At 48.0% G+C, this 27690-nt stretch overlaps 79 pseudogenes; all 79 read right to left on the reverse strand.

Annotated features, from left to right (window-relative positions):
* Positions 1–40: 40 nt before the first annotated feature.
* Positions 41–214, reverse strand: LOC143796690 (U2 spliceosomal RNA; annotated as a pseudogene).
* Positions 215–390: 176 nt separating this feature from the next.
* LOC143794994 (U2 spliceosomal RNA) lies at positions 391–564 on the reverse strand (annotated as a pseudogene).
* Positions 565–740: 176 nt separating this feature from the next.
* Positions 741–914, reverse strand: LOC143801411 (U2 spliceosomal RNA; annotated as a pseudogene).
* Positions 915–1112: 198 nt separating this feature from the next.
* LOC143796192 (U2 spliceosomal RNA) lies at positions 1113–1264 on the reverse strand (annotated as a pseudogene).
* A 176-nt stretch (positions 1265–1440) lies between these two features.
* LOC143794995 (U2 spliceosomal RNA) lies at positions 1441–1614 on the reverse strand (annotated as a pseudogene).
* A 176-nt stretch (positions 1615–1790) lies between these two features.
* LOC143794742 (U2 spliceosomal RNA) lies at positions 1791–1964 on the reverse strand (annotated as a pseudogene).
* A 175-nt stretch (positions 1965–2139) lies between these two features.
* LOC143795858 (U2 spliceosomal RNA) lies at positions 2140–2313 on the reverse strand (annotated as a pseudogene).
* Positions 2314–2489: 176 nt separating this feature from the next.
* Positions 2490–2663, reverse strand: LOC143795958 (U2 spliceosomal RNA; annotated as a pseudogene).
* Positions 2664–2861: 198 nt separating this feature from the next.
* On the reverse strand, positions 2862–3013 carry LOC143796603 (U2 spliceosomal RNA; annotated as a pseudogene).
* Positions 3014–3191: 178 nt separating this feature from the next.
* LOC143794888 (U2 spliceosomal RNA) lies at positions 3192–3363 on the reverse strand (annotated as a pseudogene).
* A 176-nt stretch (positions 3364–3539) lies between these two features.
* LOC143796511 (U2 spliceosomal RNA) lies at positions 3540–3713 on the reverse strand (annotated as a pseudogene).
* Positions 3714–3889: 176 nt separating this feature from the next.
* On the reverse strand, positions 3890–4063 carry LOC143796205 (U2 spliceosomal RNA; annotated as a pseudogene).
* A 176-nt stretch (positions 4064–4239) lies between these two features.
* LOC143794996 (U2 spliceosomal RNA) lies at positions 4240–4413 on the reverse strand (annotated as a pseudogene).
* A 178-nt stretch (positions 4414–4591) lies between these two features.
* LOC143794889 (U2 spliceosomal RNA) lies at positions 4592–4763 on the reverse strand (annotated as a pseudogene).
* Positions 4764–4939: 176 nt separating this feature from the next.
* LOC143796512 (U2 spliceosomal RNA) lies at positions 4940–5113 on the reverse strand (annotated as a pseudogene).
* Positions 5114–5289: 176 nt separating this feature from the next.
* On the reverse strand, positions 5290–5463 carry LOC143796206 (U2 spliceosomal RNA; annotated as a pseudogene).
* A 176-nt stretch (positions 5464–5639) lies between these two features.
* LOC143794997 (U2 spliceosomal RNA) lies at positions 5640–5813 on the reverse strand (annotated as a pseudogene).
* A 176-nt stretch (positions 5814–5989) lies between these two features.
* LOC143794291 (U2 spliceosomal RNA) lies at positions 5990–6163 on the reverse strand (annotated as a pseudogene).
* Positions 6164–6339: 176 nt separating this feature from the next.
* On the reverse strand, positions 6340–6513 carry LOC143797067 (U2 spliceosomal RNA; annotated as a pseudogene).
* A 176-nt stretch (positions 6514–6689) lies between these two features.
* LOC143796691 (U2 spliceosomal RNA) lies at positions 6690–6863 on the reverse strand (annotated as a pseudogene).
* A 176-nt stretch (positions 6864–7039) lies between these two features.
* LOC143795859 (U2 spliceosomal RNA) lies at positions 7040–7213 on the reverse strand (annotated as a pseudogene).
* Positions 7214–7389: 176 nt separating this feature from the next.
* LOC143794430 (U2 spliceosomal RNA) lies at positions 7390–7563 on the reverse strand (annotated as a pseudogene).
* Positions 7564–7738: 175 nt separating this feature from the next.
* On the reverse strand, positions 7739–7912 carry LOC143796167 (U2 spliceosomal RNA; annotated as a pseudogene).
* A 198-nt stretch (positions 7913–8110) lies between these two features.
* LOC143796604 (U2 spliceosomal RNA) lies at positions 8111–8262 on the reverse strand (annotated as a pseudogene).
* A 178-nt stretch (positions 8263–8440) lies between these two features.
* Positions 8441–8612, reverse strand: LOC143796999 (U2 spliceosomal RNA; annotated as a pseudogene).
* Positions 8613–8788: 176 nt separating this feature from the next.
* LOC143796513 (U2 spliceosomal RNA) lies at positions 8789–8962 on the reverse strand (annotated as a pseudogene).
* Positions 8963–9138: 176 nt separating this feature from the next.
* LOC143794219 (U2 spliceosomal RNA) lies at positions 9139–9312 on the reverse strand (annotated as a pseudogene).
* A 176-nt stretch (positions 9313–9488) lies between these two features.
* On the reverse strand, positions 9489–9662 carry LOC143794998 (U2 spliceosomal RNA; annotated as a pseudogene).
* A 176-nt stretch (positions 9663–9838) lies between these two features.
* LOC143794254 (U2 spliceosomal RNA) lies at positions 9839–10012 on the reverse strand (annotated as a pseudogene).
* A 176-nt stretch (positions 10013–10188) lies between these two features.
* On the reverse strand, positions 10189–10362 carry LOC143797068 (U2 spliceosomal RNA; annotated as a pseudogene).
* A 176-nt stretch (positions 10363–10538) lies between these two features.
* Positions 10539–10712, reverse strand: LOC143795860 (U2 spliceosomal RNA; annotated as a pseudogene).
* Positions 10713–10888: 176 nt separating this feature from the next.
* On the reverse strand, positions 10889–11062 carry LOC143795973 (U2 spliceosomal RNA; annotated as a pseudogene).
* A 198-nt stretch (positions 11063–11260) lies between these two features.
* Positions 11261–11412, reverse strand: LOC143796605 (U2 spliceosomal RNA; annotated as a pseudogene).
* Positions 11413–11590: 178 nt separating this feature from the next.
* On the reverse strand, positions 11591–11762 carry LOC143794890 (U2 spliceosomal RNA; annotated as a pseudogene).
* A 176-nt stretch (positions 11763–11938) lies between these two features.
* Positions 11939–12112, reverse strand: LOC143796475 (U2 spliceosomal RNA; annotated as a pseudogene).
* Positions 12113–12288: 176 nt separating this feature from the next.
* Positions 12289–12462, reverse strand: LOC143794221 (U2 spliceosomal RNA; annotated as a pseudogene).
* A 176-nt stretch (positions 12463–12638) lies between these two features.
* LOC143794999 (U2 spliceosomal RNA) lies at positions 12639–12812 on the reverse strand (annotated as a pseudogene).
* A 176-nt stretch (positions 12813–12988) lies between these two features.
* On the reverse strand, positions 12989–13162 carry LOC143794547 (U2 spliceosomal RNA; annotated as a pseudogene).
* A 176-nt stretch (positions 13163–13338) lies between these two features.
* On the reverse strand, positions 13339–13512 carry LOC143797069 (U2 spliceosomal RNA; annotated as a pseudogene).
* A 176-nt stretch (positions 13513–13688) lies between these two features.
* LOC143795001 (U2 spliceosomal RNA) lies at positions 13689–13862 on the reverse strand (annotated as a pseudogene).
* Positions 13863–14038: 176 nt separating this feature from the next.
* Positions 14039–14212, reverse strand: LOC143794255 (U2 spliceosomal RNA; annotated as a pseudogene).
* Positions 14213–14388: 176 nt separating this feature from the next.
* Positions 14389–14562, reverse strand: LOC143797070 (U2 spliceosomal RNA; annotated as a pseudogene).
* Positions 14563–14738: 176 nt separating this feature from the next.
* Positions 14739–14912, reverse strand: LOC143795861 (U2 spliceosomal RNA; annotated as a pseudogene).
* Positions 14913–15088: 176 nt separating this feature from the next.
* On the reverse strand, positions 15089–15262 carry LOC143795974 (U2 spliceosomal RNA; annotated as a pseudogene).
* A 198-nt stretch (positions 15263–15460) lies between these two features.
* Positions 15461–15612, reverse strand: LOC143796607 (U2 spliceosomal RNA; annotated as a pseudogene).
* Positions 15613–15790: 178 nt separating this feature from the next.
* Positions 15791–15962, reverse strand: LOC143794891 (U2 spliceosomal RNA; annotated as a pseudogene).
* Positions 15963–16138: 176 nt separating this feature from the next.
* On the reverse strand, positions 16139–16312 carry LOC143796514 (U2 spliceosomal RNA; annotated as a pseudogene).
* A 176-nt stretch (positions 16313–16488) lies between these two features.
* On the reverse strand, positions 16489–16662 carry LOC143794222 (U2 spliceosomal RNA; annotated as a pseudogene).
* Positions 16663–16838: 176 nt separating this feature from the next.
* On the reverse strand, positions 16839–17012 carry LOC143795002 (U2 spliceosomal RNA; annotated as a pseudogene).
* A 176-nt stretch (positions 17013–17188) lies between these two features.
* On the reverse strand, positions 17189–17362 carry LOC143794256 (U2 spliceosomal RNA; annotated as a pseudogene).
* Positions 17363–17538: 176 nt separating this feature from the next.
* LOC143797326 (U2 spliceosomal RNA) lies at positions 17539–17712 on the reverse strand (annotated as a pseudogene).
* Positions 17713–17888: 176 nt separating this feature from the next.
* LOC143795862 (U2 spliceosomal RNA) lies at positions 17889–18062 on the reverse strand (annotated as a pseudogene).
* Positions 18063–18238: 176 nt separating this feature from the next.
* On the reverse strand, positions 18239–18412 carry LOC143795975 (U2 spliceosomal RNA; annotated as a pseudogene).
* A 198-nt stretch (positions 18413–18610) lies between these two features.
* On the reverse strand, positions 18611–18762 carry LOC143796608 (U2 spliceosomal RNA; annotated as a pseudogene).
* A 178-nt stretch (positions 18763–18940) lies between these two features.
* Positions 18941–19112, reverse strand: LOC143794892 (U2 spliceosomal RNA; annotated as a pseudogene).
* A 176-nt stretch (positions 19113–19288) lies between these two features.
* Positions 19289–19462, reverse strand: LOC143796515 (U2 spliceosomal RNA; annotated as a pseudogene).
* A 198-nt stretch (positions 19463–19660) lies between these two features.
* Positions 19661–19812, reverse strand: LOC143794778 (U2 spliceosomal RNA; annotated as a pseudogene).
* Positions 19813–19988: 176 nt separating this feature from the next.
* Positions 19989–20162, reverse strand: LOC143795003 (U2 spliceosomal RNA; annotated as a pseudogene).
* Positions 20163–20338: 176 nt separating this feature from the next.
* On the reverse strand, positions 20339–20512 carry LOC143794257 (U2 spliceosomal RNA; annotated as a pseudogene).
* A 176-nt stretch (positions 20513–20688) lies between these two features.
* LOC143797071 (U2 spliceosomal RNA) lies at positions 20689–20862 on the reverse strand (annotated as a pseudogene).
* Positions 20863–21038: 176 nt separating this feature from the next.
* Positions 21039–21212, reverse strand: LOC143795865 (U2 spliceosomal RNA; annotated as a pseudogene).
* Positions 21213–21350: 138 nt separating this feature from the next.
* On the reverse strand, positions 21351–21562 carry LOC143794617 (U2 spliceosomal RNA; annotated as a pseudogene).
* A 197-nt stretch (positions 21563–21759) lies between these two features.
* LOC143801615 (U2 spliceosomal RNA) lies at positions 21760–21911 on the reverse strand (annotated as a pseudogene).
* A 175-nt stretch (positions 21912–22086) lies between these two features.
* Positions 22087–22261, reverse strand: LOC143795562 (U2 spliceosomal RNA; annotated as a pseudogene).
* Positions 22262–22437: 176 nt separating this feature from the next.
* LOC143795004 (U2 spliceosomal RNA) lies at positions 22438–22611 on the reverse strand (annotated as a pseudogene).
* A 176-nt stretch (positions 22612–22787) lies between these two features.
* LOC143797380 (U2 spliceosomal RNA) lies at positions 22788–22958 on the reverse strand (annotated as a pseudogene).
* A 176-nt stretch (positions 22959–23134) lies between these two features.
* Positions 23135–23308, reverse strand: LOC143796692 (U2 spliceosomal RNA; annotated as a pseudogene).
* A 176-nt stretch (positions 23309–23484) lies between these two features.
* Positions 23485–23658, reverse strand: LOC143795005 (U2 spliceosomal RNA; annotated as a pseudogene).
* A 176-nt stretch (positions 23659–23834) lies between these two features.
* Positions 23835–24008, reverse strand: LOC143795006 (U2 spliceosomal RNA; annotated as a pseudogene).
* Positions 24009–24183: 175 nt separating this feature from the next.
* On the reverse strand, positions 24184–24357 carry LOC143801412 (U2 spliceosomal RNA; annotated as a pseudogene).
* A 198-nt stretch (positions 24358–24555) lies between these two features.
* On the reverse strand, positions 24556–24707 carry LOC143796193 (U2 spliceosomal RNA; annotated as a pseudogene).
* A 176-nt stretch (positions 24708–24883) lies between these two features.
* Positions 24884–25057, reverse strand: LOC143795749 (U2 spliceosomal RNA; annotated as a pseudogene).
* Positions 25058–25233: 176 nt separating this feature from the next.
* On the reverse strand, positions 25234–25407 carry LOC143795866 (U2 spliceosomal RNA; annotated as a pseudogene).
* Positions 25408–25583: 176 nt separating this feature from the next.
* On the reverse strand, positions 25584–25757 carry LOC143794268 (U2 spliceosomal RNA; annotated as a pseudogene).
* A 176-nt stretch (positions 25758–25933) lies between these two features.
* On the reverse strand, positions 25934–26107 carry LOC143794258 (U2 spliceosomal RNA; annotated as a pseudogene).
* A 176-nt stretch (positions 26108–26283) lies between these two features.
* Positions 26284–26457, reverse strand: LOC143797072 (U2 spliceosomal RNA; annotated as a pseudogene).
* A 176-nt stretch (positions 26458–26633) lies between these two features.
* LOC143796693 (U2 spliceosomal RNA) lies at positions 26634–26807 on the reverse strand (annotated as a pseudogene).
* Positions 26808–26983: 176 nt separating this feature from the next.
* Positions 26984–27157, reverse strand: LOC143795867 (U2 spliceosomal RNA; annotated as a pseudogene).
* Positions 27158–27333: 176 nt separating this feature from the next.
* Positions 27334–27507, reverse strand: LOC143795978 (U2 spliceosomal RNA; annotated as a pseudogene).
* Between the last annotated feature and the right edge of the window lie 183 nt (positions 27508–27690).

Below are 27690 nucleotides of genomic sequence, written 5' to 3' on the forward strand. Positions count from 1 at the left end.
GCATGTGTTCAAGCTGTGCGCAACGCGTTTTGAATCTGCATAACCACACCCTCCATCCCCGTGAAGGTTCCGTGTGACAAAGCAAGCTCCATTTCCAGCTCCCTGTTCCAAAAATCCATTTAATATATGGTCCCCAAATAGGGGACGTAACAGATATTAAACTAATAAGAACAGACACTACGCTTGATCTTGAGCCATTTGGCCGAGAAGAGATGATCAGAAATGGTTTGCCACTTGGGCCGCACCAAGGCCTACAACCGACACCCACTGTGGAGACGTAGCAAAAGATTGCCGCAGGGAAGACATTTCCAGAAACTCTGGATGCTCTGTCGACGACAGTTCTGCGGTGTGCATGTGTTCAAGCTGTGCGCAACGCGTTTTGAATCTGCATAACCACACCCTCCATCCCCGTGAAGGTTCCGTGTGACAAAGCAAGCTCCATTTCCAGCTCCCTGTTCCAAAAATCCATTTAATATATGGTCCCCAAATAGGGGACGTATCAGATATTAAACTAATAAGAACAGACACTACGCTTGATCTTGAGCCATTTGGCCGAGAAGAGATGATCAGAAATGGTTTGCCACTTGGGCCGCACCAAGGCCTACAACCGACACCAACTGTGGAGACGTAGCAAAAGATTGCCGCAGGGAAGACATTTCCAGAAACTCTGGATGCTCTGTCGATGACAGTTCTGCGGTGTGCATGTGTTCAAGCTGTGCGCAACGCGTTTTGAATCTGCATAACCACACCCTCCATCCCTGTGAAGGTTCCGTGCGACAAAGCAAGCTCCATTTCCAGCTCCCTGTTCCAAAAATCCATTTAATATATGGTCCCCAAATAGGGGACGTATCAGATATTAAACTAATAAGAACAGACACTACACTTGATCTTGAGCCATTTGGCCGAGAAGAGATGATCAGAAATGGTTTGCCACTTGGGCCGCACCAAGGCCTACAACCGACACCCACTGTGGAGACGTAGCAAAAGATTGCCGCAGGGAAGACATTTCCAGAAACTCTGGATGCTCTGTCGATGACAGTTCTGCGGTGTGCATGTGTTCAAGCTGTGCGCAACGCGTTTTGAATCTGCATAACCACACCCTTCATCCCCGTGAAGGTTCCATGTGACAAAGCAAGCTCCATTTCCAGCTCCCTGTTCCAAAAATCCATTTAATGTATGGTCCCCAAATAGGGGACGTATCAGATATTAAACTAATAAGAACAGACACTACGCTTGATCTTGAGCCATTTGGCCGAGAAGAGATGATCAGAAATGGTTTGCCACTTGGGCCGCACCAAGGCCTACAACCGACACCCACTGTGGAGACGTAGCAAAAGGTTGCCGCTGGGAAGACATTTCCAGAAACTCTGGATGCTCTGTCGATGACAGTTCTGCGGTGTGCATGTGTTCAAGCTGTGCGCAACGCATTTTGAATCTGCATAACCACACCCTCCATCCCCGTGAAGGTTCCGTGTGACAAAGCAAGCTCCATTTCCAGCTCCCTGTTCCAAAAATCCATTTAATATATGGTCCCCAAATAGGGGACGTATCAGATATTAAACTAATAAGAACAGACACTACGCTTGATCTTGAGCCATTTGGCCGAGAAGAGATGATCAGAAATGGTTTGCCACTTGGGCCGCACCAAGGCCTACAACCGACACCAACTGTGGAGACGTAGCAAAAGATTGCCGCAGGGAAGACATTTCCAGAAACTCTGGATGCTCTGTCGATGACAGTTCTGCGGTGTGCATGTGTTCAAGCTGTGCGCAACGCGTTTTGAATCTGCATAACCACACCCTCCATCCCCGTGAAGGTTCCGTGTGATAAAGCAAGCTCCATTTCCAGCTCCCTGTTCCAAAAATCCATTTAATATATGGTCCCCAAATAGGGGACGTATCAGATATTAAACTAATAAGAACAGACACTACGCTTGATCTTGAGCCATTTGGCCGAGAAGAGATGATCAGAAATGGTTTGCCACTTGGGCCGCACCAAGGCCTACAACCGACATCCACTGTGAGACGTAGCAAAAGATTGCCGCAGGGAAGACATTTCCAGAAACTCTGGATGCTCTGTCGATGACAGTTCTGCGGTGTGCATGTGTTCAAGCTGTGCGCAACGCGTTTTGAATCTGCATAACCACACCCTCCATCCCCGTGAAGGTTCCGTGTGACAAAGCAAGCTCCATTTCCAGCTCCCTGTTCCAAAAATCCATTTAATATATGGTCCCCAAATAGGGGACGTATCAGATATTAAACTAATAAGAACAGACACTACGCTTGATCTTGAGCCATTTGGCAGAGAAGAGATGATCAGAAATGGTTTGCCACTTGGGCCGCACCAAGGCCTACAACCGACACCCACTGTGGAGACGTAGCAAAAGATTGCCGCAGGGAAGACATTTCCAGAAACTCTGGATGCTCTGTCGATGACAGTTCTGCGGTGTGCATGTGTTCAAGCTCTGAGCAACGCATTTTGAATCTGCATAACCACACCCTCCATCCCCGTGAAGGTTCCGTGCGACAAAGCAAGCTCCATTTCCAGCTCCCTGTTCCAAAAATCCATTTAATATATGGTCCCCAAATAGGGGACGTATCAGATATTAAACTAATAAGGACAGACACTACACTTGATCTTGAGCCATTTGGCCGAGAAGAGTTGATCAGAAATGGTTTGCCACTTGGGCCGCACCAAGGCCTACAACCGACACCCACTGTGGAGACGTAGCAAAAGATTGCCGCAGGGAAGACATTTCCAGAAACTCTGGATGCTCTGTCGATGACAGTTCTGCGGTGTGCATGTGTTCAAGCTGTGCGCAACGCGTTTTGAATCTGCATAACCACACCCTCCATCCCCGTGAAGGTTCCGTGTGACAGATCAAGCTCCATTTCCAGCTCCCTGTTCCAAAAATCCATTTAATATATGGTCCCCAAATAGGGGACGTATCAGATATTAAACTAATAAGAACAGACACTACGCTTGATCTTGAGCCATTTGGCCGAGAAGAGATGATCAGAAATGGTTTGCCACTTGGGCCGCACCAAGGCCTACAACCGACATCCACTGTGGAGATGTAGCAAAAGATCGCCGCAGGGAAGACATTTCCAGAAACTCTGGATGCTCTATCGATGACAGTTCTGTGGTGTGCATGTGTTCAAGCTGTGCGCAACGCGTTTTGAATCTGCATAACCACACCCTCCATCCCCGTGAAGGTTGCGTGCGACAAAGCAAGCTCCATTTCCAGCTCCCTGTTCCAAAAATCCATTTAATATATGGTCCCCAAATAGGGGACGTATCAGGTATTAAACTAATAAGAACAGACACTACGCTTGATCTTGAGCCATTTGGCCGAGAAGAGATGATCAGAAATGGTTTGCCACTTGGGCCGCACCAAGGCCTACAACCGACACCAACTGTGGAGACGTAGCAAAAGATTGCCGCAGGGAAGACATTTCCAGAAACTCTGGATGCTCTGTCGACGACAGTTCTGCGGTGTGCATGTGTTCAAGCTGTGCGCAACGCATTTTGAATCTGCCTAACCACACCCTCCATCCCCGTGAAGGTTCCGTGTGACAAAGCAAGCTCCATTTCCAGCTCCCTGTTCCAAAAATCCATTTAATATATGGTCCCCAAATAGGGGACGCATCAGATATTAAACTAATAAGAACAGACACTACGCTTGATCTTGAGCCATTTGGCCGAGAAGAGATGATCAGAAATGGTTTGCCACTTGGGCCGCACCAAGGCCTACAACCGACATCCACTGTGGAGACGTAGCAAAAGATCGCCGCAGGGAAGACATTTCCAGAAACTCTGGATGCTCTATCGATGACAGTTCTGCGGTGTGCATGTGTTCAAGCTGTGCGCAACGCGTTTTGAATCTGCATAACCACACCCTCCATCCCCGTGAAGGTTCCGTGCGACAAAGCAAGCTCCATTTCCAGCTCCCTGTTCCAAAAATCCATTTAATATATGGTCCACAAATAGGGGACGTATCAGATGTTAAACTAATAAGAACAGACACTACACTTGATCTTGAGCCATTTGGCCGAGAAGAGTTGATCAGAAATGGTTTGCCACTTGGGCCGCACCAAGGCCTACAACCGACACCCACTGTGGAGACGTAGCAAAAGATTGCCGCAGGGAAGACATTTCCAGAAACTCTGGATGCTCTGTTGATGACAGTTCTGCGGTGTGCATGTGTTCAAGCTGTGCGCAACGCGTTTTGAATCTGCATAACCACACCCTCCATCCCCGTGAAGGTTCCGTGTGACAAAGCAAGCTCCATTTCCAGCTCCCTGTTCCAAAAATCCATTTAATATATGGTCCCCAAATAGGGGACGTATCAGATATTAAACTAATAAGAACAGACACTACGCTTGATCTTGAGCCATTTGGCCGAGAAGAGATGATCAGAAATGGTTTGCCACTTGGGCCGCACCAAGGCCTACAACCGACATCCACTGTGGAGATGTAGCAAAAGATCGCCGCAGGGAAGACATTTCCAGAAACTCTGGATGCTCTATCGATGACAGTTCTGTGGTGTGCATGTGTTCAAGCTGTGCGCAACGCGTTTTGAATCTGCATAACCACACCCTCCATCCCCGTGAAGGTTGCGTGCGACAAAGCAAGCTCCATTTCCAGCTCCCTGTTCCAAAAATCCATTTAATATATGGTCCCCAAATAGGGGACGTATCAGGTATTAAACTAATAAGAACAGACACTACGCTTGATCTTGAGCCATTTGGCCGAGAAGAGATGATCAGAAATGGTTTGCCACTTGGGCCGCACCAAGGCCTACAACCGACACCAACTGTGGAGACGTAGCAAAAGATTGCCGCAGGGAAGACATTTCCAGAAACTCTGGATGCTCTGTCGACGACAGTTCTGCGGTGTGCATGTGTTCAAGCTGTGCGCAACGCATTTTGAATCTGCCTAACCACACCCTCCATCCCCGTGAAGGTTCCGTGTGACAAAGCAAGCTCCATTTCCAGCTCCCTGTTCCAAAAATCCATTTAATATATGGTCCCCAAATAGGGGACGCATCAGATATTAAACTAATAAGAACAGACACTACGCTTGATCTTGAGCCATTTGGCCGAGAAGAGATGATCAGAAATGGTTTGCCACTTGGGCCGCACCAAGGCCTACAACCGACATCCACTGTGGAGACGTAGCAAAAGATCGCCGCAGGGAAGACATTTCCAGAAACTCTGGATGCTCTATCGATGACAGTTCTGCGGTGTGCATGTGTTCAAGCTGTGCGCAACGCGTTTTGAATCTGCATAACCACACCCTCCATCCCCGTGAAGGTTCCGTGCGACAAAGCAAGCTCCATTTCCAGCTCCCTGTTCCAAAAATCCATTTAATATATGGTCCACAAATAGGGGACGTATCAGATGTTAAACTAATAAGAACAGACACTACACTTGATCTTGAGCCATTTGGCCGAGAAGAGTTGATCAGAAATGGTTTGCCACTTGGGCCGCACCAAGGCCTACAACCGACACCCACTGTGGAGACGTAGCAAAAGATTGCCGCAGGGAAGACATTTCCAGAAACTCTGGATGCTCTGTTGATGACAGTTCTGCGGTGTGCATGTGTTCAAGCTGTGCGCAACGCGTTTTGAATCTGCATAACCACACCCTCCATCCCCGTGAAGGTTCCGTGTGACAAAGCAAGCTCCATTTCCAGCTCCCTGTTCCAAAAATCCATTTAATATATGGTCCCCAAATAGGGGACGTATCAGATATTAAACTAATAAGAACAGACACTACGCTTGATCTTGAGCCATTTGGCCGAGAAGAGATGATCAGAAATGGTTTGCCACTTGGGCCGCACCAAGGCCTACAACCGACACCCACTGTGGAGACGTAGCAAAAGATTGCCGCAGGGAAGACATTTCCAGAAACTCTGGATGATCTGTCGATGACAGTTCTGCGGTGTGCATGTGTTCAAGCTGTGCGAAACGCATTTTGAATCTGCATAAGCACACCCTCCACCCCCGTGAAGGTTCCGTGTGACAAAGCAAGCTCCATTTCCAGCTCCCTGTTCCAAAAATCCATTTAATATATGGTCCCCAAATAGGGGACGTATCAGATATTAAACTAATAAGAACAGACACTACGCTTGATCTTGAGCCATTTGGCCGAGAAGAGATGATCAGAAATGGTTTGCCACTTGGGCCGCACCAAGGCCTACAACCGACACCCACTGTGGAGACGTAGCAAAAGATTGCCGCAGGGAAGACATTTCCAGAAACTCTGGATGCTCTGTCGATGACAGTTCTGCGGTGTGCATGTGTTCAAGCTGTGCGCAACGCGTTTTGAATCTGCATAACCACACCCTCCATCCCCGTGAAGGTTCCGTGTGACAAAGCAAGCTCCATTTCCAGCTCCCTGTTCCAAAAATCCATTTAATATATGGTCCCCAAATAGGGGACGTATCAGATATTAAACTAATAAGAACAGACACTACGCTTGATCTTGATCCATTTGGCCGAGAAGAGATGATCAGAAATGGTTTGCCACTTGGGCCGCACCAAGGCCTACAACCGACACCCACTGTTAAGACGTAGCAAAAGATTGCCGCAGGGAAGACATTTCCAGAAACTCTGGATGCTCTGTTGATGACAGTTCTGCGGTGTGCATGTGTTCAAGCTGTGCGAAACGCATTTTGAATCTGCATAACCACACCCTCCATCCCCGTGAAGGTTCCGTGTGACAAAGCAAGCTCCATTTCCAGCTCCCTGTTCCAAAAATCCATTTAATATATGGTCCCCAAATAGGGGACGTAACAGATATTAAACTAATAAGAACAGACACTACGCTTGATCTTGAGCCATTTGGCCGAGAAGAGATGATCAGAAATGGTTTGCCACTTGGGCCGCACCAAGGCCTACAACCGACACCCACTGTGGAGACGTAGCAAAAGATTGCCGCAGGGAAGACATTTCCAGAAACTCTGGATGCTCTGTCGATGACAGTTCTGCGGTGTGCATGTGTTCAAGCTGTGCGCAACGCGTTTTGAATCTGCATAACCACACCCTCCATCCCCGTGAAGGTTCCGTGTGACAAAGCAAGCTCCATTTCCAGCTCCCTGTTCCAAAAATCCATTTAATATATGGTCCCCAAATAGGGGACGTATCAGATATTAAACTAATAAGAACAGACACTACGCTTGATCTTGAGCCATTTGGCAGAGAAGAGATGATCAGAAATGGTTTGCCACTTGGGCCGCACCAAGGCCTACAACCGACACCCACTGTGGAGACGTAGCAAAAGATTGCCGCAGGGAAGACATTTCCAGAAACTCTGGATGCTCTGTCGATGACAGTTCTGCGGTGTGCATGTGTTCAAGCTCTGAGCAACGCGTTTTGAATCTGCATAACCACACCCTCCATCCCCGTGAAGGTTCCGTGCGACAAAGCAAGCTCCATTTCCAGCTCCCTGTTCCAAAAATCCATTTAATATATGGTCCCCAAATAGGGGACGTATCAGATATTAAACTAATAAGAACAGACACTACGCTTGATCTTGAGCCATTTGGCCGAGAAGAGATGATCAGAAATGGTTTGCCACTTGGGCCGCACCAAGGCCTACAACCGACATCCACTGTGAGACGTAGCAAAAGATTGCCGCAGGGAAGACATTTCCAGAAACTCTGGATGCTCTATCGATGACAGTTCTGCGGTGTGCATGTGTTCAAGCTGTGCGCAACGCGTTTTGAATCTGCATAACCACACCCTCCATCCCCATGAAGGTTCCGTGTGACAAAGCAAGCTCCATTTCCAGCTCCCTGTTCCAAAAATCCATTTAATATATGGTCCCCAAATAGGGGACGTATCAGATATTAAACTAATAAGAACAGGCACTACGCTTGATCTTGAGCCATTTGGCCGAGAAGAGATGATCAGAAATGGTTTGCCACTTGGGCCGCACCAAGGCCTACAACCGACACCCACTGTGGAGACGTAGCAAAAGATTGCCAAAGGGAAGACATTTCCAGAAACTCTGGATGCTCTGTCGACGACAGTTCTGCGGTGTGCATGTGTTCAAGCTGTGCGCAACGCGTTTTGAATCTGCATAACCACACCCTCCATCCCCGTGAAGGTTCCGTGTGACAGATCAAGCTCCATTTCCAGCTCCCTGTTCCAAAAATCCATTTAATATATGGTCCCCAAATAGGGGACGTATCAGATATTAAACTAATAAGAACAGACACTACGCTTGATCTTGAGCCATTTGGCCGAGAAGAGATGATCAGAAATGGTTTGCCACTTGGGCCGCACCAAGGCCTACAACCGACATCCACTGTGGAGATGTAGCAAAAGATCGCCGCAGGGAAGACATTTCCAGAAACTCTGGATGCTCTATCGATGACAGTTCTGCGGTGTGCATGTGTTCAAGCTGTGCGCAACGCGTTTTGAATCTGCATAACCACACCCTCCATCCCCGTGAAGGTTGCGTGCGACAAAGCAATCTCCATTTCCAGCTCCCTGTTCCAAAAATCCATTTAATATATGGTCCCCAAATAGGGGACGTATCAGGTATTAAACTAATAAGAACAGACACTACGCTTGATCTTGAGCCATTTGGCCGAGAAGAGATGATCAGAAATGGTTTGCCACTTGGGCCGCACCAAGGCCTACAACCGACACCAACTGTGGAGACGTAGCAAAAGATTGCCGCAGGGAAGACATTTCCAGAAACTCTGGATGCTCTGTCGACGACAGTTCTGCGGTGTGCATGTGTTCAAGCTGTGCGCAACGCATTTTGAATCTGCCTAACCACACCCTCCATCCCCGTGAAGGTTCCGTGTGACAAAGCAAGCTCCATTTCCAGCTCCCTGTTCCAAAAATCCATTTAATATATGGTCCCCAAATAGGGGACGCATCAGATATTAAACTAATAAGAACAGACACTACGCTTGATCTTGAGCCATTTGGCCGAGAAGAGATGATCAGAAATGGTTTGCCACTTGGGCCGCACCAAGGCCTACAACCGACATCCACTGTGGAGACGTAGCAAAAGATTGCCGCAGGGAAGACATTTCCAGAAACTCTGGATGCTCTATCGATGACAGTTCTGCAGTGTGCATGTGTTCAAGCTGTGCGCAACGAGTTTTGAATCTGCATAACCACACCCTCCATCCCCGTGAAGGTTCCGTGCGACAAAGCAAGCTCCATTTCCAGCTCCCTGTTCCAAAAATCCATTTAATATATGGTCCCCAAATAGGGGACGTATCAGATATTAAACTAATAAGAACAGACACTACACTTGATCTTGAGCCATTTGGCCGAGAAGAGTTGATCAGAAATGGTTTGCCACTTGGGCCGCACCAAGGCCTACAACCGACACCCACTGTGGAGACGTAGCAAAAGATTGCCGCAGGGAAGACATTTCCAGAAACTCTGGATGCTCTGTTGATGACAGTTCTGCGGTGTGCATGTGTTCAAGCTGTGCGCAACGCGTTTTGAATCTGCATAACCACACCCTCCATCCCCGTGAAGGTTCCGTGTGACAAAGCAAGCTCCATTTCCAGCTCCCTGTTCCAAAAATCCATTTAATATATGGTCCCCAAATAGGGGACGTATCAGATATTAAACTAATAAGAACAGACACTACGCTTGATCTTGAGCCATTTGGCCGAGAAGAGATGATCAGAAATGGTTTGCCACTTGGGCCGCACCAAGGCCTACAACCGACACCCACTGTGGAGACGTAGCAAAAGATTGCCGCAGGGAAGACATTTCCAGAAACTCTGGATGATCTGTCGATGACAGTTCTGCGGTGTGCATGTGTTCAAGCTGTGCGAAACGCATTTTGAATCTGCATAACCACACCCTCCACCCCCGTGAAGGTTCCGTGCGACAAAGCAAGCTCCATTTCCAGCTCCCTGTTCCAAAAATCCATTTAATATATGGTCCCCAAATAGGGGACGTATCAGATATTAAACTAATAAGAACAGACACTACGCTTGATCTTGAGCCATTTGGCCGAGAAGAGATGATCAGAAATGGTTTGCCACTTGGGCCGCACCAAGGCCTACAACCGACACCCACTGTGGAGACGTAGCAAAAGATTGCCGCAGGGAAGACATTTCCAGAAACTCTGGATGCTCTGTCGATGACAGTTCTGCGGTGTGCATGTGTTCAAGCTGTGCGCAACGCGTTTTGAATCTGCATAACCACACCCTCCATCCCCGTGAAGGTTCCGTGTGACAAAGCAAGCTCCATTTCCAGCTCCCTGTTCCAAAAATCCATTTAATATATGGTCCCCAAATAGGGGACGTATCAGATATTAAACTAATAAGAACAGACACTACGCTTGATCTTGATCCATTTGGCCGAGAAGAGATGATCAGAAATGGTTTGCCACTTGGGCCGCACCAAGGCCTACAACCGACACCCACTGTTAAGACGTAGCAAAAGATTGCGACAGGGAAGACATTTCCAGAAACTCTGGATGCTCTGTTGATGACAGTTCTGCGGTGTGCATGTGTTCAAGCTGTGCGCAACGCGTTTTGAATCTGCATAACCACACCCTCCATCCCCGTGAAGGTTCCGTGTGACAAAGCAAGCTCCATTTCCAGCTCCCTGTTCCAAAAATCCATTTAATATATGGTCCCCAAATAGGGGACGTATCAGATATTAAACTAATAAGAACAGACACTACGCTTGATCTTGAGCCATTTGGCAGAGAAGAGATGATCAGAAATGGTTTGCCACTTGGGCCGCACCAAGGCCTACAACCGACACCCACTGTGGAGACGTAGCAAAAGATTGCCGCAGGGAAGACATTTCCAGAAACTCTGGATGCTCTGTCGATGACAGTTCTGCGGTGTGCATGTGTTCAAGCTCTGAGCAACGCGTTTTGAATCTGCATAACCACACCCTCCATCCCCGTGAAGGTTCCGTGCGACAAAGCAAGCTCCATTTCCAGCTCCCTGTTCCAAAAATCCATTTAATATATGGTCCCCAAATAGGGGACGTATCAGATATTAAACTAATAAGGACAGACACTACACTTGATCTTGAGCCATTTGGCCGAGAAGAGTTGATCAGAAATGGTTTGCCACTTGGGCCGCACCAAAGCCTACAACCGACACCCACTGTGGAGACGTAGCAAAAGATTGCCGCAGGGAAGACATTTCCAGAAACTCTGGATGCTCTGTCGATGACAGTTCTGCGGTGTGCATGTGTTCAAGCTGTGCGCAACGCGTTTTGAATCTGCATAACCACACCCTCCATCCCCGTGAAGGTTCCGTGTGACAGATCAAGCTCCATTTCCAGCTCCCTGTTCCAAAAATCCATTTAATATATGGTCCCCAAATAGGGGACGTATCAGATATTAAACTAATAAGAACAGACACTACGCTTGATCTTGAGCCATTTGGCCGAGAAGAGATGATCAGAAATGGTTTGCCACTTGGGCCGCACCAAGGCCTACAACCGACATCCACTGTGGAGATGTAGCAAAAGATCGCCGCAGGGAAGACATTTCCAGAAACTCTGGATGCTCTATCGATGACAGTTCTGCGGTGTGCATGTGTTCAAGCTGTGCGCAACGCGTTTTGAATCTGCATAACCACACCCTCCATCCCCGTGAAGGTTGCGTGCGACAAAGCAAGCTCCATTTCCAGCTCCCTGTTCCAAAAATCCATTTAATATATGGTCCCCAAATAGGGGACGTATCAGGTATTAAACTAATAAGAACAGACACTACGCTTGATCTTGAGCCATTTGGCCGAGAAGAGATGATCAGAAATGGTTTGCCACTTGGGCCGCACCAAGGCCTACAACCGACACCAACTGTGGAGACGTAGCAAAAGATTGCCGCAGGGAAGACATTTCCAGAAACTCTGGATGCTCTGTCGACGACAGTTCTGCGGTGTGCATGTGTTCAAGCTGTGCGCAACGCATTTTGAATCTGCCTAACCACACCCTCCATCCCTGTGAAGGTTCCGTGTGACAAAGCAAGCTCCATTTCCAGCTCCCTGTTCCAAAAATCCATTTAATATATGGTCCCCAAATAGGGGACGCATCAGATATTAAACTAATAAGAACAGACACTACGCTTGATCTTGAGCCATTTGGCCGAGAAGAGATGATCAGAAATGGTTTGCCACTTGGGCCGCACCAAGGCCTACAACCGACATCCACTGTGGAGACGTAGCAAAAGATCGCCGCAGGGAAGACATTTCCAGAAACTCTGGATGCTCTATCGATGACAGTTCTGCAGTGTGCATGTGTTCAAGCTGTGCGCAACGAGTTTTGAATCTGCATAACCACACCCTCCATCCCCGTGAAGGTTCCGTGCGACAAAGCAAGCTCCATTTCCAGCTCCCTGTTCCAAAAATCCATTTAATATATGGTCCCCAAATAGGGGACGTATCAGATATTAAACTAATAAGAACAGACACTACACTTGATCTTGAGCCATTTGGCCGAGAAGAGTTGATCAGAAATGGTTTGCCACTTGGGCCGCACCAAGGCCTACAACCGACACCCACTGTGGAGACGTAGCAAAAGATTGCCGCAGGGAAGACATTTCCAGAAACTCTGGATGCTCTGTTGATGACAGTTCTGCGGTGTGCATGTGTTCAAGCTGTGCGCAACGCGTTTTGAATCTGCATAACCACACCCTCCATCCCCGTGAAGGTTCCGTGTGACAAAGCAAGCTCCATTTCCAGCTCCCTGTTCCAAAAATCCATTTAATATATGGTCCCCAAATAGGGGACGTATCAGATATTAAACTAATAAGAACAGACACTACGCTTGATCTTGAGCCATTTGGCCGAGAAGAGATGATCAGAAATGGTTTGCCACTTGGGCCGCACCAAGGCCTACAACCGACACCCACTGTGGAGACGTAGCAAAAGATTGCCGCAGGGAAGACATTTCCAGAAACTCTGGATGATCTGTCGATGACAGTTCTGCGGTGTGCATGTGTTCAAGCTGTGCGAAACGCATTTTGAATCTGCATAACCACACCCTCCACCCCCGTGAAGGTTCCGTGTGACAAAGCAAGCTCCATTTCCAGCTCCCTGTTCCAAAAATCCATTTAATATATGGTCCCCAAATAGGGGACGTATCAGATATTAAACTAATAAGAACAGACACTACGCTTGATCTTGAGCCATTTGGCCGAGAAGAGATGATCAGAAATGGTTTGCCACTTGGGCCGCACCAAGGCCTACAACCGACACCCACTGTGGAGACGTAGCAAAAGATTGCCGCAGGGAAGACATTTCCAGAAACTCTGGATGCTCTGTCGATGACAGTTCTGCGGTGTGCATGTGTTCAAGCTGTGCGCAACGCGTTTTGAATCTGCATAACCACACCCTCCATCCCCGTGAAGGTTCCGTGTGACAAAGCAAGCTCCATTTCCAGCTCCCTGTTCCAAAAATCCATTTAATATATGGTCCCCAAATAGGGGACGTATCAGATATTAAACTAATAAGAACAGACACTACGCTTGATCTTGATCCATTTGGCCGAGAAGAGATGATCAGAAATGGTTTGCCACTTGGGCCGCACCAAGGCCTACAACCGACACCCACTGTTAAGACGTAGCAAAAGATTGCCGCAGGGAAGACATTTCCAGAAACTCTGGATGCTCTGTTGATGACAGTTCTGCGGTGTGCATGTGTTCAAGCTGTGCGCAACGCGTTTTGAATCTGCATAACCACACCCTCCATCCCCGTGAAGGTTCCGTGTGACAAAGCAAGCTCCATTTCCAGCTCCCTGTTCCAAAAATCCATTTAATATATGGTCCCCAAATAGGGGACGTATCAGATATTAAACTAATAAGAACAGACACTACGCTTGATCTTGAGCCATTTGGCCGAGAAGAGATGATCAGAAATGGTTTGCCACTTGGGCCGCACCAAGGCCTACAACCGACACCCACTGTGGAGACGTAGCAAAAGATTGCCGCAGGGAAGACATTTCCAGAAACTCTGGATGATCTGTCGATGACAGTTCTGCGGTGTGCATGTGTTCAAGCTGTGCGAAACGCATTTTGAATCTGCATAACCACACCCTCCACCCCCGTGAAGGTTCCGTGCGACAAAGCAAGCTCCATTTCCAGCTCCCTGTTCCAAAAATCCATTTAATATATGGTCCCCAAATAGGGGACGTATCAGATATTAAACTAATAAGAACAGACACTACGCTTGATCTTGAGCCATTTGGCCGAGAAGAGATGATCAGAAATGGTTTGCCACTTGGGCCGCACCAAGGCCTACAACCGACACCCACTGTGGAGACGTAGCAAAAGATTGCCGCAGGGAAGACATTTCCAGAAACTCTGGATGCTCTGTCGATGACAGTTCTGCGGTGTGCATGTGTTCAAGCTGTGCGCAACGCGTTTTGAATCTGCATAACCACACCCTCCATCCCCGTGAAGGTTCCGTGTGACAAAGCAAGCTCCATTTCCAGCTCCCTGTTCCAAAAATCCATTTAATATATGGTCCCCAAATAGGGGACGTATCAGATATTAAACTAATAAGAACAGACACTACGCTTGATCTTGATCCATTTGGCCGAGAAGAGATGATCAGAAATGGTTTGCCACTTGGGCCGCACCAAGGCCTACAACCGACACCCACTGTTAAGACGTAGCAAAAGATTGCGACAGGGAAGACATTTCCAGAAACTCTGGATGCTCTGTTGATGACAGTTCTGCGGTGTGCATGTGTTCAAGCTGTGCGCAACGCGTTTTGAATCTGCATAACCACACCCTCCATCCCCGTGAAGGTTCCGTGTGACAAAGCAAGCTCCATTTCCAGCTCCCTGTTCCAAAAATCCATTTAATATATGGTCCCCAAATAGGGGACGTATCAGATATTAAACTAATAAGAACAGACACTACGCTTGATCTTGAGCCATTTGGCAGAGAAGAGATGATCAGAAATGGTTTGCCACTTGGGCCGCACCAAGGCCTACAACCGACACCCACTGTGGAGACGTAGCAAAAGATTGCCGCAGGGAAGACATTTCCAGAAACTCTGGATGCTCTGTCGATGACAGTTCTGCGGTGTGCATGTGTTCAAGCTCTGAGCAACGCGTTTTGAATCTGCATAACCACACCCTCCATCCCCGTGAAGGTTCCGTGCGACAAAGCAAGCTCCATTTCCAGCTCCCTGTTCCAAAAATCCATTTAATATATGGTCCCCAAATAGGGGACGTATCAGATATTAAACTAATAAGGACAGACACTACACTTGATCTTGAGCCATTTGGCCGAGAAGAGTTGATCAGAAATGGTTTGCCACTTGGGCCGCACCAAGGCCTACAACCGACACCCACTGTGGAGACGTAGCAAAAGATTGCCGCAGGGAAGACATTTCCAGAAACTCTGGATGCTCTGTCGATGACAGTTCTGCGGTGTGCATGTGTTCAAGCTGTGCGCAACGCGTTTTGAATCTGCATAACCACACCCTCCATCCCCGTGAAGGTTCCGTGTGACAGATCAAGCTCCATTTCCAGCTCCCTGTTCCAAAAATCCATTTAATATATGGTCCCCAAATAGGGGACGTATCAGATATTAAACTAATAAGAACAGACACTACGCTTGATCTTGAGCCATTTGGCCGAGAAGAGATGATCAGAAATGGTTTGCCACTTGGGCCGCACCAAGGCCTACAACCGACATCCACTGTGGAGATGTAGCAAAAGATCGCCGCAGGGAAGACATTTCCAGAAACTCTGGATGCTCTATCGATGACAGTTCTGCGGTGTGCATGTGTTCAAGCTGTGCGCAACGCGTTTTGAATCTGCATAACCACACCCTCCATCCCCGTGAAGGTTGCGTGCGACAAAGCAAGCTCCATTTCCAGCTCCCTGTTCCAAAAATCCATTTAATATATGGTCCCCAAATAGGGGACGTATCAGGTATTAAACTAATAAGAACAGACACTACGCTTGATCTTGAGCCATTTGGCCGAGAAGAGATGATCAGAAATGGTTTGCCACTTGGGCCGCACCAAGGCCTACAACCGACACCAACTGTGGAGACGTAGCAAAAGATTGCCGCAGGGAAGACATTTCCAGAAACTCTGGATGCTCTGTCGACGACAGTTCTGCGGTGTGCATGTGTTCAAGCTGTGCGCAACGCATTTTGAATCTGCCTAACCACACCCTCCATCCCCGTGAAGGTTCCGTGTGACAAAGCAAGCTCCATTTCCAGCTCCCTGTTCCAAAAATCCATTTAATATATGGTCCCCAAATAGGGGACGCATCAGATATTAAACTAATAAGAACAGACACTACGCTTGATCTTGAGCCATTTGGCCGAGAAGAGATGATCAGAAATGGTTTGCCACTTGGGCCGCACCAAGGCCTACAACCGACATCCACTGTGGAGACGTAGCAAAAGATCGCCGCAGGGAAGACATTTCCAGAAACTCTGGATGCTCTATCGATGACAGTTCTGCAGTGTGCATGTGTTCAAGCTGTGCGCAACGAGTTTTGAATCTGCATAACCACACCCTCCATCCCCGTGAAGGTTCCGTGCGACAAAGCAAGCTCCATTTCCAGCTCCCTGTTCCAAAAATCCATTTAATATATGGTCCCCAAATAGGGGACGTATCAGATATTAAACTAATAAGAACAGACACTACACTTGATCTTGAGCCATTTGGCCGAGAAGAGTTGATCAGAAATGGTTTGCCACTTGGGCCGCACCAAGGCCTACAACCGACACCCACTGTGGAGACGTAGCAAAAGATTGCCGCAGGGAAGACATTTCCAGAAACTCTGGATGCTCTGTTGATGACAGTTCTGCGGTGTGCATGTGTTCAAGCTGTGCGCAACGCGTTTTGAATCTGCATAACCACACCCTCCATCCCCGTGAAGGTTCCGTGTGACAAAGCAAGCTCCATTTCCAGCTCCCTGTTCCAAAAATCCATTTAATATATGGTCCCCAAATAGGGGACGTATCAGATATTAAACTAATAAGAACAGACACTACGCTTGATCTTGAGCCATTTGGCCGAGAAGAGATGATCAGAAATGGTTTGCCACTTGGGCCGCACCAAGGCCTACAACCGACACCCACTGTGGAGACGTAGCAAAAGATTGCCGCAGGGAAGACATTTCCAGAAACTCTGGATGATCTGTCGATGACAGTTCTGCGGTGTGCATGTGTTCAAGCTGTGCGAAACGCATTTTGAATCTGCATAACCACACCCTCCACCCCCGTGAAGGTTCCGTGCGACAAAGCAAGCTCCATTTCCAGCTCCCTGTTCCAAAAATCCATTTAATATATGGTCCCCAAATAGGGGACGTATCAGATATTAAACTAATAAGAACAGACACTACGCTTGATCTTGAGCCATTTGGCCGAGAAGAGATGATCAGAAATGGTTTGCCACTTGGGCCGCACCAAGGCCTACAACCGACACCCACTGTGGAGACGTAGCAAAAGATTGCCGCAGGGAAGACATTTCCAGAAACTCTGGATGCTCTGTCGATGACAGTTCTGCGGTGTGCATGTGTTCAAGCTGTGCGCAACGCGTTTTGAATCTGCATAACCACACCCTCCATCCCCGTGAAGGTTCCGTGTGACAAAGCAAGCTCCATTTCCAGCTCCCTGTTCCAAAAATCCATTTAATATATGGTCCCCAAATAGGGGACGTATCAGATATTAAACAAATAAGAACAGACACTACGCTTGATCTTGATCCATTTGGCCGAGAAGAGATGATCAGAAATGGTTTGCCACTTGGGCCGCACCAAGGCCTACAACCGACACCCACTGTTAAGACGTAGCAAAAGATTGCGACAGGGAAGACATTTCCAGAAACTCTGGATGCTCTGTTGATGACAGTTCTGCGGTGTGCATGTGTTCAAGCTGTGCGCAACGCGTTTTGAATCTGCATAACCACACCCTCCATCCCCGTGAAGGTTCCGTGTGACAAAGCAAGCTCCATTTCCAGCTCCCTGTTCCAAAAATCCATTTAATATATGGTCCCCAAATAGGGGACGTATCAGATATTAAACTAATAAGAACAGACACTACGCTTGATCTTGAGCCATTTGGCAGAGAAGAGATGATCAGAAATGGTTTGCCACTTGGGCCGCACCAAGGCCTACAACCGACACCCACTGTGGAGACGTAGCAAAAGATTGCCGCAGGGAAGACATTTCCAGAAACTCTGGATGCTCTGTCGATGACAGTTCTGCGGTGTGCATGTGTTCAAGCTCTGAGCAACGCGTTTTGAATCTGCATAACCACACCCTCCATCCCCGTGAAGGTTCCGTGCGACAAAGCAAGCTCCATTTCCAGCTCCCTGTTCCAAAAATCCATTTAATATATGGTCCCCAAATAGGGGACGTATCAGATATTAAACTAATAAGGACAGACACTACACTTGATCTTGAGCCATTTGGCCGAGAAGAGTTGATCAGAAATGGTTTGCCACTTGGGCCGCACCAAGGCCTACAACCGACACCCACTGTGGAGACGTAGCAAAAGATTGCCGCAGGGAAGACATTTCCAGAAACTCTGGATGCTCTGTCGATGACAGTTCTGCGGTGTGCATGTGTTCAAGCTGTGCGCAACGCGTTTTGAATCTGCATAACCACACCCTCCATCCCCGTGAAGGTTCCGTGTGACAGATCAAGCTCCATTTCCAGCTCCCTGTTCCAAAAATCCATTTAATATATGGTCCCCAAATAGGGGACGTATCAGATATTAAACTAATAAGAACAGACACTACGCTTGATCTTGAGCCATTTGGCCGAGAAGAGATGATCAGAAATGGTTTGCCACTTGGGCCGCACCAAGGCCTACAACCGACATCCACTGTGGAGATGTAGCAAAAGATCGCCGCAGGGAAGACATTTCCAGAAACTCTGGATGCTCTATCGATGACAGTTCTGCGGTGTGCATGTGTTCAAGCTGTGCGCAACGCGTTTTGAATCTGCATAACCACACCCTCCATCCCCGTGAAGGTTGCGTGCGACAAAGCAAGCTCCATTTCCAGCTCCCTGTTCCAAAAATCCATTTAATATATGGTCCCCAAATAGGGGACGTATCAGGTATTAAACTAATAAGAACAGACACTACGCTTGATCTTGAGCCATTTGGCCGAGAAGAGATGATCAGAAATGGTTTGCCACTTGGGCCGCACCAAGGCCTACAACCGACACCAACTGTGGAGACGTAGCAAAAGATTGCCGCAGGGAAGACATTTCCAGAAACTCTGGATGCTCTGTCGACGACAGTTCTGCGGTGTGCATGTGTTCAAGCTGTGCGCAACGCATTTTGAATCTGCCTAACCACACCCTCCATCCCCGTGAAGGTTCCGTGTGACAAAGCAAGCTCCATTTCCAGCTCCCTGTTCCAAAAATCCATTTAATATATGGTCCCCAAATAGGGGACGCATCAGATATTAAACTAATAAGAACAGACACTACGCTTGATCTTGAGCCATTTGGCCGAGAAGAGATGATCAGAAATGGTTTGCCACTTGGGCCGCACCAAGGCCTACAACCGACATCCACTGTGGAGACGTAGCAAAAGATCGCCGCAGGGAAGACATTTCCAGAAACTCTGGATGCTCTATCGATGACAGTTCTGCGGTGTGCATGTGTTCAAGCTGTGCGCAACGCGTTTTGAATCTGCATAACCACACCCTGCATCCCCGTGAAGGTTCCGTGCGACAAAGCAAGCTCCATTTCCAGCTCCCTGTTCCAAAAATCCATTTAATATATGGTCCCCAAATAGGGGACGTATCAGATGTTAAACTAATAAGAACAGACACTACACTTGATCTTGAGCCATTTGGCCGAGAAGAGTTGATCAGAAATGGTTTGCCACTTGGGCCGCACCAAGGCCTACAACCGACACCCACTGTGGAGACGTAGCAAAAGATTGCCGCAGGGAAGACATTTCCAGAAACTCTGGATGCTCTGTTGATGACAGTTCTGCGGTGTGCATGTGTTCAAGCTGTGCGCAACGCGTTTTGAATCTGCATAACCACACCCTCCATCCCCGTGAAGGTTCCGTGTGACAAAGCAAGCTCCATTTCCAGCTCCCTGTTCCAAAAATCCATTTAATATATGGTCCCCAAATAGGGGACGTATCAGATATTAAACTAATAAGAACAGACACTACGCTTGATCTTGAGCCATTTGGCCGAGAAGAGATGATCAGAAATGGTTTGCCACTTGGGCCGCACCAAGGCCTACAACCGACACCCACTGTGGAGACGTAGCAAAAGATTGCCGCAGGGAAGACATTTCCAGAAACTCTGGATGATCTGTCGATGACAGTTCTGCGGTGTGCATGTGTTCAAGCTGTGCGAAACGCATTTTGAATCTGCATAACCACACCCTCCACCCCCGTGAAGGTTCCGTGCGACAAAGCAAGCTCCATTTCCAGCTCCCTGTTCCAAAAATCCATTTAATATATGGTCCCCAAATAGGGGACGTATCAGATATTAAACTAATAAGAACAGACACTACGCTTGATCTTGAGCCATTTGGCCGAGAAGAGATGATCAGAAATGGTTTGCCACTTGGGCCGCACCAAGGCCTACAACCGACACCCACTGTGGAGACGTAGCAAAAGATTGCCGCAGGGAAGACATTTCCAGAAACTCTGGATGCTCTGTCGATGACAGTTCTGCGGTGTGCATGTGTTCAAGCTGTGCGCAACGCGTTTTGAATCTGCATAACCACACCCTCCATCCCCGTGAAGGTTCCGTGTGACAAAGCAAGCTCCATTTCCAGCTCCCTGTTCCAAAAATCCATTTAATATATGGTCCCCAAATAGGGGACGTATCAGATATTAAACTAATAAGAACAGACACTACGCTTGATCTTGATCCATTTGGCCGAGAAGAGATGATCAGAAATGGTTTGCCACTTGGGCCGCACCAAGGCCTACAACCGACACCCACTGTTAAGACGTAGCAAAAGATTGCCGCAGGGAAGACATTTCCAGAAACTCTGGATGCTCTGTTGATGACAGTTCTGCGGTGTGCATGTGTTCAAGCTGTGCGCAACGCGTTTTGAATCTGCATAACCACACCCTCCATCCCCGTGAAGGTTCCGTGTGACAAAGCAAGCTCCATTTCCAGCTCCCTGTTCCAAAAATCCATTTAATATATGGTCCCCAAATAGGGGACGTATCAGATATTAAACTAATAAGAACAGACACTACGCTTGATCTTGAGCCATTTGGCAGAGAAGAGATGATCAGAAATGGTTTGCCACTTGGGCCGCACCAAGGCCTACAACCGACACCCACTGTGGAGACATAGCAAAAGATTGCCGCAGGGAAGACATTTCCAGAAACTCTGGATGATCTGTCGATGACAGTTCTGCGGTGTGCATGTGTTCAAGCTGTGTGAAACGCGTTTTGAATCTGCATAACCACACCCTCCACCCCCGTGATGGTTCCGTGCGACAAAGCAAGCTCCATTTCCAGCTCCCTGTTCCAAAAATCCATTTAATATATGGTCCCCAAATAGGGGACGTATCAGATATTAAACTAATAAGAACAGACACTACGCTTGATCTTGAGCCATTTGGCCGAGAAGAGATGATCAGAAATGGTTTGCCACTTGGGCTGCACCAAGGCCTACAACCGACATCCACTGTGAGACGTAGCAAAAGATTGCCGCAGGGAAGACATTTCCAGAAACTCTGGATGCTCTATCGATGACAGTTCTGCGGTGTGCATGTGTTCAAGCTGTGCGCAACGCGTTTTGAATCTGCATAACCACACCCTCCATCCCCGTGAAGGTTCCGTGCGACAAAGCAAGCTCCATTTCCAGCTGCCTGTTCCAAAAATCCATTTAATATATGGTCCCCAAATAGGGGACGTATCAGATATTAAACTAATAAGAACAGACACTACACTTGATCTTGAGCCATTTGGCCGAGAAGAGATGATCAGAAATGGTTTGCCACTTGGGCCGCACCAAGGCCTACAGCCGACACCCACTGTGGAGACGTAGCAAAAGATTGCCGCAGGGAAGACATTTCCAGAAACTCTGGATGATCTGTCGATGACAGTTCTGCGGTGTGCATGTGTTCAAGCTGTGCGCAACGCGTTTTGAATCTGCATAACCACACCCTCCACCCCCGTGATGGTTCCGTGCGACAAAGCAAGCTCCATTTCCAGCTCCCTGTTCCAAAAATCCATTTAATATATGGTCCCCAAATAGGGGACGTATCAGATATTAAACTAATAAGAACAGACACTACGCTTGATCTTGAGCCATTTGGCCGAGAAGAGATGATCAGAAATGATTTGCCACTTGGGCCGCACCAAGGCCTACAACCGACACCCACTGTGGAGACGTAGCAAAAGATTGCCGCAGGGAAGACATTTCCAGAAACTCTGGATGCTCTGTCGATGACAGTTCTGCGGTGTGCATGTGTTCAAGCTGTGCGCAACGCGTTTTGAATCTGCATAACCACACCCTCCATCCCCGTGAAGGTTCCGTGTGACAAAGCAAGCTCCATTTCCAGCTCCCTGTTCCAAAAATCCATTTAATATATGGTCCCCAAATAGGGGACGTATCAGATATTAAACTAATAAGAACAGACACTACGCTTGATCTTGAGCCATTTGGCCGAGAAGAGATGATCAGAAATGGTTTGCCACTTGGGCCGCACCAAGGCCTACAACCGACACCCACTGTGGAGACGTAGCAAAAGATTGCCGCAGGGAAGACATTTCCAGAAACTCTGGATGCTCTGTCGATGACAGTTCTGCGGTGTGCATGTGTTCAAGCTGTGCGCAACGCGTTTTGAATCTGCATAACCACACCCTCCATCCCCGTGAAGGTTCCGTGTGACAAAGCAAGCTCCATTTCCAGCTCCCTGTTCCAAAAATCCATGTAATATATGGTCCCCAAATAGGGGACGTATCAGATATTAAACTAATAACAGACACTACGCTTGATCTTGATCCATTTGGCCGAGAAGAGATGATCAGAAATGGTTTGCCACTTGGGCCGCACCAAGGCCTACAACCGACACCCACTGTTAAGACGTAGCAAAAGATTGCCGCAGGGAAGACATTTCCAGAAACTCTGGATGCTCTGTCGATGACAGTTCTGCGGTGTGCATGTGTTCAAGCTGTGCGCAACGCGTTTTGAATCTGCATAACCACACCCTCCATCCCCGTGAAGGTTCCGTGTGACAAAGCAAGCTCCATTTCCAGCTCCCTGTTCCAAAAATCCATTTAATATATGGTCCCCAAATAGGGGACGTAACAGATATTAAACTAATAAGAACAGACACTACGCTTGATCTTGAGCCATTTGGCCGAGAAGAGATGATCAGAAATGGTTTGCCACTTGGGCCGCACCAAGGCCTACAACCGACACCCACTGTGGAGACGTAGCAAAAGATTGCCGCAGGGAAGACATTTCCAGAAACTCTGGATGCTCTGTCGACGACAGTTCTGCGGTGTGCATGTGTTCAAGCTGTGCGCAACGCGTTTTGAATCTGCATAACCACACCCTCCATCCCCGTGAAGGTTCCGTGTGACAAAGCAAGCTCCATTTCCAGCTCCCTGTTCCAAAAATCCATTTAATATATGGTCCCCAAATAGGGGACGTATCAGATATTAAACTAATAAGAACAGACACTACGCTTGATCTTGAGCCATTTGGCCGAGAAGAGATGATCAGAAATGGTGTGCCACTTGGGCCGCACCAAGGCCTACAACCGACACCAACTGTGGAGACGTAGCAAAAGATTGCCGCAGGGAAGACATTTCCAGAAACTCTGGATGCTCTGTCGATGACAGTTCTGCGGTGTGCATGTGTTCAAGCTGTGCGCAACGCGTTTTGAATCTGCATAACCACACCCTCCATCCCCGTGAAGGTTCCGTGTGACAAAGCAAGCTCCATTTCCAGCTCCCTGTTCCAAAAATCCATTTAATATATGGTCCCCAAATAGGGGACGTATCAGATATTAAACTAATAAGAACAGACACTACGCTTGATCTTGAGCCATTTGGCCGAGAAGAGATGATCAGAAATGGTTTGCCACTTGGGCCGCACCAAGGCCTACAACCGACATCCACTGTGAGACGTAGCAAAAGATTGCCGCAGGGAAGACATTTCCAGAAACTCTGGATGCTCTATCGATGACAGTTCTGCGGTGTGCATGTGTTCAAGCTGTGCGCAACGCGTTTTGAATCTGCATAACCACACCCTCCATCCCTGTGAAGGTTCCGTGCGACAAAGCAAGCTCCATTTCCAGCTCCCTGTTCCAAAAATCCATTTAATATATGGTCCCCAAATAGGGGACGTATCAGATATTAAACTAATAAGAACAGACACTACACTTGATCTTGAGCCATTTGGCCGAGAAGAGATGATCAGAAATGGTTTGCCACTTGGGCCGCACCAAGGCCTACAACCGACACCCACTGTGGAGACGTAGCAAAAGATTGCCGCAGGGAAGACATTTCCAGAAACTCTGGATGCTCTGTCGATGACAGTTCTGCGGTGTGCATGTGTTCAAGCTGTGCGCAACGCGTTTTGAATCTGCATAACCACACCCTTCATCCCCGTGAAGGTTCCATGTGACAAAGCAAGCTCCATTTCCAGCTCCCTGTTCCAAAAATCCATTTAATGTATGGTCCCCAAATAGGGGACGTATCAGATATTAAACTAATAAGAACAGACACTACGCTTGATCTTGAGCCATTTGGCCGAGAAGAGATGATCAGAAATGGTTTGCCACTTGGGCCGCACCAAGGCCTACAACCGACACCCACTGTGGAGACGTAGCAAAAGGTTGCCGCTGGGAAGACATTTCCAGAAACTCTGGATGCTCTGTCGATGACAGTTCTGCGGTGTGCATGTGTTCAAGCTGTGCGCAACGCATTTTGAATCTGCATAACCACACCCTCCATCCCCGTGAAGGTTCCGTGTGACAAAGCAAGCTCCATTCCCAGCTCCCTGTTCCAAAAATCCATTTAATATATGGTCCCCAAATAGGGGACGTATCAGATATTAAACTAATAAGAACAGACACTACGCTTGATCTTGAGCCATTTGGCCGAGAAGAGATGATCAGAAATGGTTTGCCACTTGGGCCGCACCAAGGCCTACAACCGACACCAACTGTGGAGACGTAGCAAAAGATTGCCGCAGGGAAGACATTTCCAGAAACTCTGGATGCTCTGTCGATGACAGTTCTGCGGTGTGCATGTGTTCAAGCTGTGCGCAACGCGTTTTGAATCTGCATAACCACACCCTCCATCCCCGTGAAGGTTCCGTGTGACAAAGCAAGCTCCATTTCCAGCTCCCTGTTCCAAAAATCCATTTAATATATGGTCCCCAAATAGGGGACGTATCAGATATTAAACTAATAAGAACAGACACTACGCTTGATCTTGAGCCATTTGGCAGAGAAGAGATGATCAGAAATGGTTTGCCACTTGGGCCGCACCAAGGCCTACAACCGACACCCACTGTGGAGACGTAGCAAAAGATTGCCGCAGGGAAGACATTTCCAGAAACTCTGGATGCTCTGTCGATGACAGTTCTGCGGTGTGCATGTGTTCAAGCTCTGAGCAACGCGTTTTGAATCTGCATAACCACACCCTCCACCCCCGTGAAGGTTCCGTGCGACAAAGCAAGCTCCATTTCCAGCTCCCTGTTCCAAAAATCCATTTAATATATGGTCCCCAAATAGGGGACGTATCAGATATTAAACTAATAAGAACAGACACTACGCTTGATCTTGAGCCATTTGGCCGAGAAGAGATGATCAGAAATGGTTTGCCACTTGGGCCGCACCAAGGCCTACAACCGACACCCACTGTGGAGACGTAGCAAAAGATTGCCGCAGGGAAGACATTTCCAGAAACTCTGGATGATCTGTCGATGACAGTTCTGCGGTGTGCATGTGTTCAAGCTGTGCGAAACGCATTTTGAATCTGCATAACCACACCCTCCACCCCCGTGAAGGTTCCGTGCGACAAAGCAAGCTCCATTTCCAGCTCCCTGTTCCAAAAATCCATTTAATATATGGTCCCCAAATAGGGGACGTATCAGATATTAAACTAATAAGAACAGACACTACGCTTGATCTTGAGCCATTTGGCCGAGAAGAGATGATCAGAAATGGTTTGCCACTTGGGCCGCACCAAGGCCTACAACCGACACCCACTGTGGAGACGTAGCAAAAGATTGCCGCAGGGAAGACATTTCCAGAAACTCTGGATGCTCTGTCGATGACAGTTCTGCGGTGTGCATGTGTTCAAGCTGTGCGCAACGCGTTTTGAATCTGCATAACCACACCCTCCATCCCCGTGAAGGTTCCGTGTGACAAAGCAAGCTCCATTTCCAGCTCCCTGTTCCAAAAATCCATTTAATATATGGTCCCCAAATAGGGGACGTATCAGATATTAAACTAATAAGAACAGACACTACGCTTGATCTTGATCCATTTGGCCGAGAAGAGATGATCAGAAATGGTTTGCCACTTGGGCCGCACCAAGGCCTACAACCGACACCCACTGTTAAGACGTAGCAAAAGATTGCCGCAGGGAAGACATTTCCAGAAACTCTGGATGCTCTGTTGATGACAGTTCTGCGGTGTGCATGTGTTCAAGCTGTGCGCAACGCGTTTTGAATCTGCATAACCACACCCTCCATCCCCGTGAAGGTTCCGTGTGACAAAGCAAGCTCCATTTCCAGCTCCCTGTTCCAAAAATCCATTTAATATATGGTCCCCAAATAGGGGACGTAACAGATATTAAACTAATAAGAACAGACACTACGCTTGATCTTGAGCCATTTGGCCGAGAAGAGATGATCAGAAATGGTTTGCCACTTGGGCCGCACCAAGGCCTACAACCGACACCCACTGTGGAGACGTAGCAAAAGATTGCCGCAGGGAAGACATTTCCAGAAACTCTGGATGCTCTGTCGATGACAGTTCTGCGGTGTGCATGTGTTCAAGCTGTGCGCAACGCGTTTTAAATCTGCATAACCACACCCTCCATCCCCGTGAAGGTTCCGTGTGACAAAGCAAGCTCCATTTCCAGCTCCCTGTTCCAAAAATCCATTTAATATATGGTCCCCAAATAGGGGACGTATCAGATATTAAACTAATAAGAACAGACACTACGCTTGATCTTGAGCCATTTGGCAGAGAAGAGATGATCAGAAATGGTTTGCCACTTGGGCCGCACCAAGGCCTACAACCGACACCCACTGTGGAGACGTAGCAAAAGATTGCCGCAGGGAAGACATTTCCAGAAACTCTGGATGCTCTGTCGATGACAGTTCTGCGGTGTGCATGTGTTCAAGCTCTGAGCAACGCGTTTTGAATCTGCATAACCACACCCTCCATCCCCGTGAAGGTTCCGTGCGACAAAGCAAGCTCCATTTCCAGCTCCCTGTTCCAAAAATCCATTTAATATATGGTCCCCAAATAGGGGACGTATCAGATATTAAACTAATAAGGACAGACACTACACTTGATCTTGAGCCATTTGGCCGAGAAGAGTTGATCAGAAATGGTTTGCCACTTGGGCCGCACCAAGGCCTACAACCGACACCCACTGTGGAGACGTAGCAAAATATTGCCGCAGGGAAGACATTTCCAGAAACTCTGGATGCTCTGTCGATGACAGTTCTGCGGTGTGCATGTGTTCAAGCTGTGCGCAACGCGTTTTGAATCTGCATAACCAC

Source organism: Ranitomeya variabilis, chromosome 1 (genome assembly GCF_051348905.1).
Source record: "Ranitomeya variabilis isolate aRanVar5 chromosome 1, aRanVar5.hap1, whole genome shotgun sequence".
NCBI classification, from domain to species: Eukaryota; Metazoa; Chordata; class Amphibia; order Anura; family Dendrobatidae; genus Ranitomeya; species Ranitomeya variabilis.